The sequence below is a fragment of the Miniopterus schreibersii genome, assembly GCF_964146895.1.
Source record: "Miniopterus schreibersii genome assembly, chromosome: 18".
Classification (NCBI taxonomy): Eukaryota; Metazoa; Chordata; class Mammalia; order Chiroptera; family Miniopteridae; genus Miniopterus; species Miniopterus schreibersii.
This window is the reverse complement of record NC_138121.1, coordinates 18,105,465-18,118,733: the sequence shown is the minus strand read 5'-3', so window position 1 is coordinate 18,118,733 and position 13,269 is coordinate 18,105,465. Positions and strand designations below refer to the sequence as shown.

Genomic DNA, 13,269 nt, shown 5'->3' with positions numbered 1-13,269 from the left:
AGTCCAATGTGGGGTGGGGGGCATCTCCACACCAACAAGCAATTCTCGGGACATCAGCTGGGTGTCTTATGATTCAGCTCAATTCTGACAATATCTACATGGACAGAGAGTCAGATTCTACAGGTTAAGAATTCAGTCCTCCAAACTACCCCCACCCCCCACTTCAGATGCCAGTCAAAAGCTCAGGTTTTCACTTGTACTTCTGTCCAACAAGCTATAAATCAGAGGTTCCCAAGACCACTGCCTTAGATTCAATTAATTCAATAGAGCAGCTCCCAGAACTCAGAGAACCACTTACAGGATTACCAGTTTATTATACAGTGGTGCCTCGGTTTTCAAATGTAACCCATTCCAGAAGACTGTTCGAGTTCTGAAACGTTCAAAAACCAAGGGATCCACAGCCGACAGCCAGGCCTTGGGATCTTGCCCTCAGGGGAAGCCGTGTGGCATGTTCGACTTCCGAGGCATGTTCGAAAACCGAAGCACTTACTTCTGGGTTTATGGCGTTCGTAACCTGAAATGTTTGTCAACAGAGACGTTCGAAAGGTTCATCAACAGAGACGTTCGAAAATCGAGGTACCACTGTAAAAGGATATAACTCGGGAATAGCCAGACATAAGAGATATAATGCAAAGGTGTGTGGGAAGGGGCTCAGAGCTTCCATGCCCACTCCGGGGGCACCTCTCTCTCCCCAGATCTCATCATGTTCATCAACACAGTCCTTCTGGGGTTTCATGGAGGCTTTCTTACAGAGGCATGATTGATTAAATCATTGGCTATTAGCAGCTGATTCAACCTCCAGCCCCTCTATTCTCCCCGACTGAAAGTTCCAACCCTCTAATCACATGATTCTCTTGGCAACCAGACCCCATCCTTAGGTGAGTTTCAAAAGTCACCTCATTAACATAACCAAAAACACCTTTATCACTCTCAACACAGGAAATTCCAAAGGTTTTAGGAGCTCAGTGCCAGAAAGTGGATGAAGACCAAGTACATATTTCTTATTATAAATCACAGTATCAGAAGATGTACAGTGAAAACAGATTTTCCCTAGGCCGCAAATTACAAAAAGAACCGCTTCTTCATAGGAAAATGTCAGGTGCTGGAGGCTTGTTCAAACGGTAGAAGCTTCCAGGCAAGACACAGGCAGGAGAAAAGTCAAAACAATCAACTACAGGGCCATACAGAAAGAAGGTAATGACAGCAACAGATAGAGCCATAGCTGCAGAAAGGGGCTTCTTATTATTTGTGAGCCTCAATTCATATCATTGTCATGACTTATACCAAGAATCTACAAGTATTATAGCTCTAAAATAGATTACTTTCTCATATGGGAATTCAATTATGTTATTTTTCAATTTAATATATAATAGAGTACAGCAGTCCCCCTTTATCCAAAGGAGGTTTGTTTCAAGACCCCTAGTCTGAAACTGCAAATAGTACCAAACCCTCCACATACTGTTTTTCCTTATACATATGTAACTTTTTCAGTTAAAGGAAGGCTCTTTGGCTTCTCTTTGGCATATCCAAATTGCCAGCATCATTACTCTTGCACTTTGGAGCCATTATTAAGTAAAATAAGGGTTATTTGAACACAAGTGCTATGATACTGCTACAGTCAATATGATAACCCAGACGGCCACTAAGTGACTAGCGGGGCAGGGGGGTGTATACAGTACGGAGACTGGACGGAGGGATGAGTCGTGTCCTGATGGGACATGGAGAGACTTCATCTCAGAATAGCACACAATTTAAAACTTATGAATTGTTTATTTCTAGAATTTTCCATTTAATTTTCAGACACTGTAACTGTGGAAAGCAAAACCACAGGTAAGGAAGAACAACTTTATCTTCTCTATGCAAAGCACTGTATTAGTTAATGATAAATAAAATCATATTGTTTTTGAGGAATGAAGACGAAACTTAGTAATAAGGCCACTAGCATATGGGAATAAGCACCCAGAAATATGACTGGCCTGATTATTCTTCATCATCTTGTCAACCTTCTAGAGCCTTGAGGCAGGCTTTCGTTTATAATCTGCCCAGATTTTCTAGTTGCCCTCAGCAGGAGAGTGAACCTGCATTACCTACCACCATTTTCAGAAGCAGAAATCTTCATTTACTGAGCGTACATGATATAAGGGGAAAAATCCTAATCCATGCCTAAGGAATTTTCAATAGGAACTTTTACATTGAAGATAAAATGCAACAGTGAAACACAATACAATAGTGGCCAGAACTAGTAGAAGGGTACTTATAGCACTGCTCAGATGTCTGAAATTAACCTGGATAATCTAATCATGCCACCAAATCCAAGATTTATAGAGCTGATGGCCTGACATCTTGATTGTCAAGGTACCAAGTTGAGATAAAATTACTTATAATTATACAATTACTTATAATACTGTTAGGTGAAATGAACACTTAGTGTGTTAATACTGAATAGCTACTTGCAGGACTTTAATGGCCAAAAGTAAACATTTAAAATTTGTCTACCAAGCAACCAAGGGCGTATTTTCCAGCCCCTTCTCACTTGAAGAATCCAAAAAAAGCAATAAATGTTTTGAAAAGGTATCTTAAAATTAAGACTCTCTGAGCTTTAGCTGAATCTTCTTTCAGAGTCTTAATCCATGTAGGGAATCTAGATTATCAGACTCCCTATCTCGGACACCCTCAGGTGACATGGTAAAATGCATAGTTCTTATCTCTGGGACTCCCATTCTCTCCTCCCAAGTCTATTATCCCTATTGACATATTCAGCCCTCCTTCTTTCTAGGTTCTCAGAATGCCCTGTTTTCCTTGATCAAACTACACAGTTATTTAGAGGTAAAATCTCTGGAACTCTCTCCTTCCATCCCACCCTGCTTCCAAGGCTAACTTAGATTCATCTTACAGGTCTCGGGTGAAACATCACTGCCTCTGGAAAGCCTTTCTTGACCTCCCGAAAGTCCCCTTGTTATATGTTCTCAGAGCAGTTGTACTTTTCACATATTGAGTAAATTGTGTGACTAGATTTTTATGTCTGCCTTGTTCACCAGAGAGCAAGTTCCATAAAATCAGAGACCTTTACCATTGTGCTCATTACTGGTATATATGCCTAACAGAGTGCCTGGCGTAGAATCAATAAATATTTGCTGAATAATTGGATGGGCAGTTAAATCACTGAACCATTTATTATACATTCCTTCTCAACGATATCTTCATTTTTGCCCGGCTGGCGTGGCTCGGTGGTTGAGCATCGACCTAGGATCTAGGAGACTGAGGTTTGATTCCCGGTCAGGGCACATGCCCGGGTTGCAGGCTCGATGCCCAGTAGGGGGCGTGCAGGAGGCAGCCGATCAATGACTCTCATCATTGATGTTTCTCTCTCTCTCTTTCCCTCTCCCTTCCTCTCTCTGAAATCAATAAAGACATATTTTAAAAAAAGAAAAAGAAACTGGAGCTGCTACAGCCAGTTCAAAAAAAAAAGATATCTTCTTTTTTTTAAAAAAAAAGAATCATTTGTCAGATAGTTATTGATTTTTACTACCCTGAATCCATTTACCCTTCTTCTGGGATCCATATTATTTTTCCTTAGAAAAATACCCCACTCCTTACTCTAAACCAGGAATAGTTTACCCCAATATCACATCTCCCTGGCAACAGTGATTGGTTCAGGACAGGGCAAATGACCCAAGGCAAACCAATCAGAGCCAATGAGGCTTAATTATGCCTTTATTGAAACTGCTGAAAAAGAGGCATGTTTTCTTCCTAAAGAGGTTGCTAAGAAATAGGATATGAGCTTGAAGCTGCTGGCAGCCTTCTTGCCCCTATGAGGGGAGAGGCTGTCTAAGAATGAAGCCACATAGATGAAAAGCAGTGCCAAGAGACTGAGTTCTGATGACATCATTTGAATCCTTAGATCCAGCCAAGAACTTCTGAGTTATCTGAGCCAATTAATGTTCCATGACACAAGTGTCATCTGAGCTATATGCTGTGGCTAGTCTCTTGACAAAGTGAATTCCTTATAAATAATTGCAGCCCATCTATTATTTGTAATATATTGCCATAGCCTGAATAACTTGAGAGTCATCTAGACCATTACTTGCAAAAACAGTTTTTGATGGTCTTGTTCATCTTGTCAAATATGCTAATTTAAATGTGGCAGATGAGCTATTTTAGATCTATGTTTGCTTTACTAAAATATAATACCTTCTCATTTATGTGCCACTGACTTTGTCATCACCAGAGTCTAAAGACCAGCAGGCTTGCAGTAACACACAGTGAGAATGCCTGTGGTTTCTACAGCTACTACACATGATGAATGCTCATCTGGAGAATTTGCTTCAATTCACACACACACACGCATCATTCAAGGTAACCTGTTTATAAGTGCCTTATAAATGTTAGGCAATTCATATAATTTCATTGCAGCAAATTCATAAATATGCATTTGCTGCAATGAAAAATAATGAAATTACCATTCACTGATAACTAAAATTCCTTAGTTTTGGATCCAATCATAAAATCAATGAGGGCTTATTTGTATTTTAATGTCAACAATAGATGTAATGGCCCCTCCTGTTGGTTTAGCAAATTAAAATATTTTAAAAAAAAATTTAAGCTATGGCCTACCATTTCTTAGTGACTGCTTTGTGGAAGAAATCTAAGCAAAAAAAATTGGGGGGGGGTGCATTAATATCTTTTCCTAACTCAACAATCTCTAATTCAACTGAACTCTTCTCCAGTATGCTGTATCAATTCTTCTGATCTATGGAATTGTCTAACATGAGAATATATCTTCTTTTATGCCTACAATGGGTTTAATAAGTGGGTTTAGTTTTCTTAAATCTATTTATCTTACTTGAATTCAAGAAGGTATACTCAATTAGGAATACTCTTTAGCAGCTTTTAACCCTTTTTAACAAGCAACTCTTGTAAAGGCCTTGTTTTGGCTGCCCAGTATAATGTCCCCTGCCCATTCTTCCTTCTTCTTGTAAGAACCCACTGCCCTGTCCAGAAAGGGCAGGCAGCTCTGGCCAATCAGAGCACCCTATTCTCCTATGTTCTGATTGGTCTTATGACCCTAATCATGCCAGTCAGAATTCTTTCCTTGAATGATCGCTAGACTTTCTCTTTGGGCTTGCTGGGATGAAATGAATTTAAAACTATTGGCAGCCATCTTCATCATGAGGAGAAAGCTTTCTGCAGAAAAAAGCCAAGGAGATAAAAGCAAAACTGTGAGCAGGATGGATGGATGACAGGAGGGGAGAAAGATGAATATAAGTGAATGAGAGTGGTATTGAAAGCAGTTCTAAACTTTGAGGCCCTGGTATCTGCAGCTCATCTTTTGATCTTCTGAGCCATCTTAGCATCCTAACTAAATGGACTAACAAATTCCCTATTTTGATAAGCTGTATTGAAGTTTGAAGTAAGTTTCTGTCACTTGAAATCTAGAATTTATGATAATTGTTGTATCTTGTTATACTTTTATATGACAATTGTTATATTTTAATGATTATTATATGTTTAGAAATCATATATTTACCTAAAATTTACTCCTGGAATTTACTAGAAAAATCTTTGAATAACCACTATTCAATGGCATAAGTTGTTATTTCCAAATTGAAAATGCTTCATTTCTATTAGAATAGGAGAGAATGAGCTTATACAACTTATATACAATGTATAGACTAATTGATTTGCACCATCATATGTAACATCATGGATGTCTAGAAATCTGGAAATCATTAAAACTTATTGGATATTTGGATTAGGTAACCCAGGTAATTCCATATAAAAATTATTCTGTTCTTAGCAAGCCCACATTTGAGTATAACTAGCATATAGTAGCAAGGTCTTTGCAGAAGCTCATATGGATCCAAAAATTCTAGATCATCCAGAATGTGTGAGTCCAGAAGAGATAACTGGAAATATTTCATTTTCAGATTCTGAAGATGAAAGTCTACGGAGGGTTATAGAGAAAATCCTTTACACAAAGCTGACAATTTTAACATGTATTTTTTTCCAGGTATTAACAACTTAAGAGCTATCCGTAAACGTTATTTAAAAGTGATCTTGTTGGTTAAGCAAATCCTTCTGACAAAAATAGTGCCTGGGAACCAGGTTTCCTTTCGCAGAAAATGTTTGGAATCCCTTTAATAAAGCCATCCATGCACATAAGAGCAAAACTGGATTTATTCATTGACCCTTCCAAGACTCCAAATGACATCACTGAAGAAAGAGACTAGTGCTTTCATCAGTCTCCACTAGCCATTAGGGATGTGGCAATTCCCTGAAAAGTGAACAACAAGCTAGCTTGACCCTGCTCATCTGAGTGCTCTCAACACTGATCACTGTCCCGTACATTCTCACTAGCAGCTACTTTTTAAATGCTGCATGTCTACCTTTTATTAAAATGTCAAATGCAATTCTTGTAATTCATATTGGATGGCTGTCATAAGAGAATTCAGTAACGAAAGCCAATTACAGAGATTGGTTATGTACTATACCATTGTACTTGAGTTATCTGGCATATAATAGGGCCATTTTTCTTCTTTCAGTTATCACACCGGTAAATATTGACTACGAAATTCTTAATGCGTTGCTTTCACAGGGCTTGGCCAGATCGATTCCTATTAAACGTATGAAAAATATGTCTCCACCCTATATCTCTAATAAGGACAATGATAAAATTTTCTCCTAGAATTAAAGAGGACTTCCATTTCCAGTAATGGCAGGCAACAGTTGAACCAACCATTCATGTGAACACAACTAAAAGCTCTAGGTGAAAATTTTTTTCAACTAAAAAAATTTTAACCTCTTTAAAAGTATTAAAAATCTGTCAAGATAATAAGCAATAACTACACCAAAATCTAAAGAAAATCAAACACTAGGAAAATAAGCAAAGTACTAGAAATCCATAGCCACTTCTGCCCTTAAAGCATTTGCTAATCCAAAAGAACTTTGAGCTTTGGTTTTGGGGGCCTTGCAGGGCGATGAGATAGAAGTCAATAATTAGAGTCTGCTCAAAATGGGAAATACACTGAGAGATCTGCTTCACTTTAGGCTGGGGTACAAAACTAAAACTGGCCACTGTATCACCATCCCCAGAAAGCCATAGTAAAACTTGTTATGGTGCAACCAATTGATGTTTCTCTTTCACACGGATGTTTCTGTCTGCCTCTCTCTCTCTCACTCTCTCTCTCCCCCTCCTCCTTTCCTTCCACTAAAAATCAATGAGGAAAAAAATATCCTTAGGTAAGGATTAAAAAACAGAGAGAGAAAGACATGGAGACAGAGATCTGACATTGTTGGAGCCTTGAATGAGAGAAGAGAGATGATAGAAGCAATATCTAAAAAAATAATAGCTGAGAATTTTACTAAAGTGTTGAAAAAGACCACATATACATTCGAGTCCAGCAAATCCTAAGCTATAGATGGGGTTGGAGGTATCCATTCCTAGATTCATCCTAGAGAGGGTAAAGAAAACCAAAAATAAAGAGAAAAAATCATTTAAAAAGCCAATAAAAAAAGGCAGATCATCTTAAAAGCAGCCATGGTTAAGTTGAGAGCTAATTTCTCAATATAATGGAAGCCAGATGGTAGAATAATGCATTCAAATGTGCTGGAAGAAAAAACTGCCATCTTTTAATTCTATAACCAGCAAAACTATCTTTCAAGAGTAAAGACAATTTTAGACAACTCTGGGAAGAATTTAACCTACACTGAAATTTAAGATTCTGCTCTCCAGTATGCTATTCTTTCAAACAAGCCATCCAGTAATCATAAGAATAATGTACAACTATTGCTGAAAATGGTTTTGAAATGGTTAATACTCAAATTTACTCCATTTGAACTCTCAGTGATGCTCCAAGTTGTTGTTCATACAAGTTCATGAATCCATATACATCCATAGTGATGTACCACTTTTCCAAACTGAGGGACCCAAATAATTTGAACTCAGCAGGGATCTCATTTGTCCCTGACTCATAATAATATAAGTCTGCCCTATGATTCTGTATTAATTACAAACAAAAATACCATTACTCATACATATATTTCACTTCTGAACAAAACAAAACAAAAATCCATAAGGAGTGACCTCAAACTGATTAAACTTAGGGACTCACTTATAAAGGTCAATGTCCTTTGCTCCAAATCCACTTCTTATGCAGATGAGAAGTTTAACCTGCCCTATGGCACTGGGCATAATTAGCCAGCTGCACCCTCATAATAAGGTGCAGATGGTTAATTATACCTTACTTGTGGGCACAAAAGCCTGTACCTAAAAATCATTGAAAGCATACTTGGACCTATTTATGCTCATGCAAACAAACCCTTATTTCCAAAGTGGTGGAGGCTCCAACTCCACCACTCTGGGGGAGATCCATTAACACTGCTGGGGTCTGGTTCAAGGGAGACACCACCGGCCACAAGGCCATATAACCGCTGTTGAAATATTTCATGGGGTGCTGAATCCTTGTTGAAAAAAATCTCCTAAACTTAATTTGTTGCAACCAGAATTGTAAATAAGGTGAGAACTTGGTTTCCCTAGAGCCCAAAGTAAATTCTATATTTTTTAGATAAAAATCTCTAGAATCAAAGAATCAAATAACTTTTTTCCCAAACAAACATGTCAACATCGGTTGTCTAAGAATAAAAACAGAGAGAGAGAGAGAGAGAGAGAAGGGGGAACTACTTCCTACAATCCATGTTTGGAAGTCCTCTACCAGCTGCAAAGCTCTCAGTTTGCAGGGGTCGAGATGACAGGGCTGGGGAACAGGATACTAATCTACTTGAATCTGCACAGAATCTTTCTTCTGAAGAACCCGCAGGGTCTGAGTCTATTCAGTTTAATTGCATGTTGGGGGAGAGGAAAAGCTGCTTGCCATGGTTTTAATTGCTAAGAACACACTATCTTTTTAGGAACCATCTGTTTAATTGTAATTACAAACATCGATGTAAAAACACAAATGATTAACAAGTACAAAACTTCCCTACCACTAACAGTTTTAATATAAAGAGCCACCTTGTGAAAGAGTATGCTGCCTTTTCCTTCTCTGCAATATTTCGTGATTTAGCAACTGACAGCCTACTATTTATTACAGAATCTCACTCGGGTAGAACTAAAGTTATTAATTAGTATTTTTAGATTATATCCCTCTGTGTTATTCCTTTTTATTAACTTTAATTCCCTTTGAGAGTGACAGGGATTATATCAGAAATGAAATACGTAAGGTCCCTTTTTTTTCCTCCTCCTGCTAAAATCTTTGAGATTTCATATAATATACATCACCTATAATTAATTACCAGGGACATTCCAAAGTATTGCAAGACTAATTTTTTTGGCTCTCACAAACACAAATTTCTGCCTTCCTGGTTTTGAAATATGCTTACTGCATTGTTATTATTTTAAAAGCCACAGGTATTGTTAATTGTTTTCAGGCATGAGTAAAAATAGCTTAACCTTGAAATTTATTTCAATTAGGGATTTTTTGAAGCCACTGTTGCAAACTTGGGTGGATTGTTTATAATAAAAACAAGCATCAACCACATAGTTGCACAGAACACAGAGTTAAGCAAAATTATCTCACTTGTGCTTAAAATAGTAGATTAAAGAAATAAAAGCATACATAGATGCAGTCTGATCATAATGTTATTAGCACAACCTTACGTTCAGGAAATTTTAGATAGCCTATTAAAGCACAGAGATTTAAAAATAAAATGTGAGAGATTGATGAACTGCCAGTGAAATTACGAGAGATTTCTTGTGTGTGTGTGTGTGTGTGATCTTATTTAAATCGTTTCACACTAATTTTTCTTTAAAGTCAACCACATTGACTTTTCAGTATTCATATAGAGACGAAGAACATCACTTTAACAATATCATATACCCCGACAAGCCTCTCAATCAAGCACAGAACACTTTTTTAAAGCCCATTCTTCTTCCCTGTCACCACAAGGGATAAATACAACCCTTAAAAAACAACCAGAGAACCAAAGCACTTTAAATCCCCAAAGAAAAGACTGACTGCACAGTTTTTCAAATTAAGTTGCAATGGAGGCATTTTGTGATAAGTCAATTCCTTACATCCTTCTCTGCCCAACCTCAATCCTTCCAACCACAATCTTAGAATTGTTTTTGCCTGATTTCAAGCCCTCATCCCCCTTGCAGGGCATTTTATATGAAGAGCAGCCCAACACTACGTGCCTCTGAGGTGTTAATGAGGAAGTAGGTCTTGGAAGAAAACATTCGAGAGGAAGCGACTGCCCTCAGGAGACACCTGCTTCTTCACTTTAAAGACCAAGCATATTACAGCCCCTGTGTTCTGAAATGTGCTCATCCTATACCAGTGATCTTTAAACTCTGAGGTCCAAGTCCCACTAGGAATCAGATAAAAGCTATGAACAAACCCTGTCCCCCAAAAAGTGAACATAAACATACGATCTAAAGGTCTACACGGTTAGGGTCAAGAACCTCTACTTTGCATAGATCCCAAAGTATACCAGTTAAAACATGGTTCCAGCCCTAGCTGGTGTCCTCAATGGTTAGAGCGCTGGCCTGCTCACAGAAGGATCTCATGTTCCATTCCCAGTCAAGGGCACGTACCTCGGTTACAGGTTCACTTCCTGCCCCAGTCAGGGCGCATGCAGGAGGCAACCAGTCAATGTGTCTCTCTCAAATCAACGTCCCCCCCCCCCTTCCACCCTCTGTCTGCAATGGAAAAAATATTCTCATGTGAGGATTAACAAAAAACATGGTTCCAGTATTCACAGGTTTTGTAAGTTTCTTTCATACTTAATGAGAGTTTTCATATTCTAAATGTTTTTGCTGCTAACATGGAGAAACATCAAAACTATTTTGAAGCTTGTGAAACTACACCACTAATTAATAACAGATAATAACTTCCCCTCTACTTTGTGATTGCGTGAATCATTCTCATACACAAGGCACAGGCATTGTCATGCCTTCCCCAGAATAATTCTATGTTTGATCATACACAAAAGGTGAAATGAAATGTAAAACCTAAATCTATAAAATTTCAAGAAGAAAATCTGGGTTAGGCAAAGAGTTTTAGATAGCATAATCCATAAAATAAAAATTGATAAATTAGACTTTACCTAAATTTTTAAATGTTTTACTCTAGAACACAACTCAAGGAAAAGACAACTGAATAAGACAGGGTTAAAGATCTGAACAGATAACTTCACCAAAGAAGAGACAGAATAACAAATAAGCACATGATGTTCAATATCATTAGTCATCCCAATCAGTGGGCTGTGGAATGGATGAGATGGGAGTCCTGAAAATGCTAGTGTCGTTTTCATCAATGCCAGGACAGACAGACCAGTGCAGACTGGAGAGACCGCAGAAGATTCTAAGGATTTACCAGTCCACCAAGCAGAGAGTGATGTCCAGGTAGCCACTCAAACGGTGACAGCCTCCTCAACATTCTCAAAGAAGAAACTCAAGTATGAAATGAAGGCCACAGCAAAATTTATAATACTAAAGACAACAAAACCCATAAATTTATCCTTGTATTAATTTATGATGACAAATAGGAAAAGCCTATAAATTACAATTTTATGCCATGTGTTTAAATATTCCCAGAATTAAAGCTTTTCAATGGTTCGATTTTCTGAATTGGTTGCTCCCAGGTGACCTAAGGGATTTTCCCGCAATATTTTTGACTTTGTTCACCGTTGACCTTAGCACTGACTTCTGAACCTAATACAGTAAAATGTGACTATATAAGGTCATAAAGGTCACAGATCCTGTCTTAACAATATATTTTTCCCTGCGAAACATCTAAGTTAGTACTAGACATGAAGCAGGACCTCAGTTACTTTAAGGAGTCAAGAAAAGGAGAGTGGGAAAGGATCACGTGGCGAAATAAACACGGGTTGAAGCATTCTGAAATGAAAACAACAAGACCCAACCGAGGCAGAAGACAAGGTAACCAGGGGAGCACACAGAGCCCAGGACCTGGGTAGCCGGAACGGGTGGTGGTGAAGAATCATGACAACAGCCACCCCCCAGCCCTGATTGCTCGACTGCAAAGGCGGCTCGACCCCTCCCCACAGCCAGTTCACGGGGCCGCTGGGGCTGTGAAATGAGGCCATATGGGTGAAGTACATCTGAGGGGGCACTGGTCTTGTATTTCATCCTCACAGGCCTCCTGAGAAGGAAGAGGGGCGGGAGGGGGGGGAGGAGGGACGTGGGGCCCCATTTTCCTGGTGAGGAAATAGAGAAAATGATTCCCCCCCTCCCCCAAGGCCTCATACCTAAAAGTTAGAAGAAAGGCGAACGCCCGTGTCCCCTATCCTTCTGGCCAACGCCTGGCGCTAGCTACCTGTCTGGCTGGGGAACCCCAAGAACAGAAATCGGAGGTTCTGCTATTTTAATGAGAGGAAGAAGAAGAGACCCGGGGCAGCTGGGGCGGAGGTCCTGGGAAACTTGGAGACGAAGGGCAGGAACATGAAGGGCGGGGACACTGTGACCCCATATTCCCTGCAGGGGCCTCTGTTGGACCCAGGTGCGCTCCCACCCCGTCAATTCCGTGCCCGTTCCCCTCTGAGATCCCGCACCCAACTCACAGACACCGCAATCTAGGGCCGCCCCACCCGGCTCCAAGCCGCGGACTCGCTTCCCGCGCCCTCGGGCCCGGAGCTGTTGCCATCGGTTGCCACAGCAACCACGGCCCCGCACAGCCTAGCAAGCCGCGCGATGATTGGAGAAGGCAAGCGTCCATAGCAACGGCCGGGCAGAGCTACCTTGTGGGAAAGAATATGGTTTTCAGGAATTCCTTAGACACCGTCTCTCCCCCAAAACACCTGTCCTAGTTCTTTAAAGGTGCTTCATGAATAATCTCATTTAACACTTGTATCCCTGTGTTGCTGTGAGCCTTCTCATTTCTACAGAAATTTTTAACTTGAGATCCTTTTACCTCTTCAGGAGATCCATGAACCCCCTTATGCTATATGCAAAAGTTCATCCACTTAGCCAGTAGGATGGTCCGTAACTGTAGATTCTCAAAGGAGCCAGAACCAGAACCCAGGTTGCTGGATGCCCAAGACAGTCCAAGAGAATAACTTCTATGGTGGTGCCTCGGTTTTCGATGTAATCTGTTCCGAAAGACCCCTCACTGGAGTTCTGAAACCTTTGAAAAAGAGGGAACAACAGAACAGTAGAAGAAGATGTATAAAGCTAAGAATTAAAGTGCGTATTATTACAGGGGGAAAACAGGTTATCTAAATTCACAGAGCACCCTCCCCTGAGACCTAAGA

General features: G+C 39.7%; 1 protein-coding gene across 1 annotated transcript in view; it reads right to left on the bottom strand.

The window, feature by feature from the left end:
• Positions 1-12,663, bottom strand: part of HYDIN (HYDIN axonemal central pair apparatus protein) — a 253,955-nt gene extending 241,292 nt beyond the window's left edge. The window contains exon 1 of the mRNA XM_081119804.1: positions 12,580-12,663. The gene's annotated coding sequence lies outside the window, so the exon portion shown is untranslated. The remainder of the gene's footprint in view (positions 1-12,579) is intronic.
• Between the last annotated feature and the right edge of the window lie 606 nt (positions 12,664-13,269).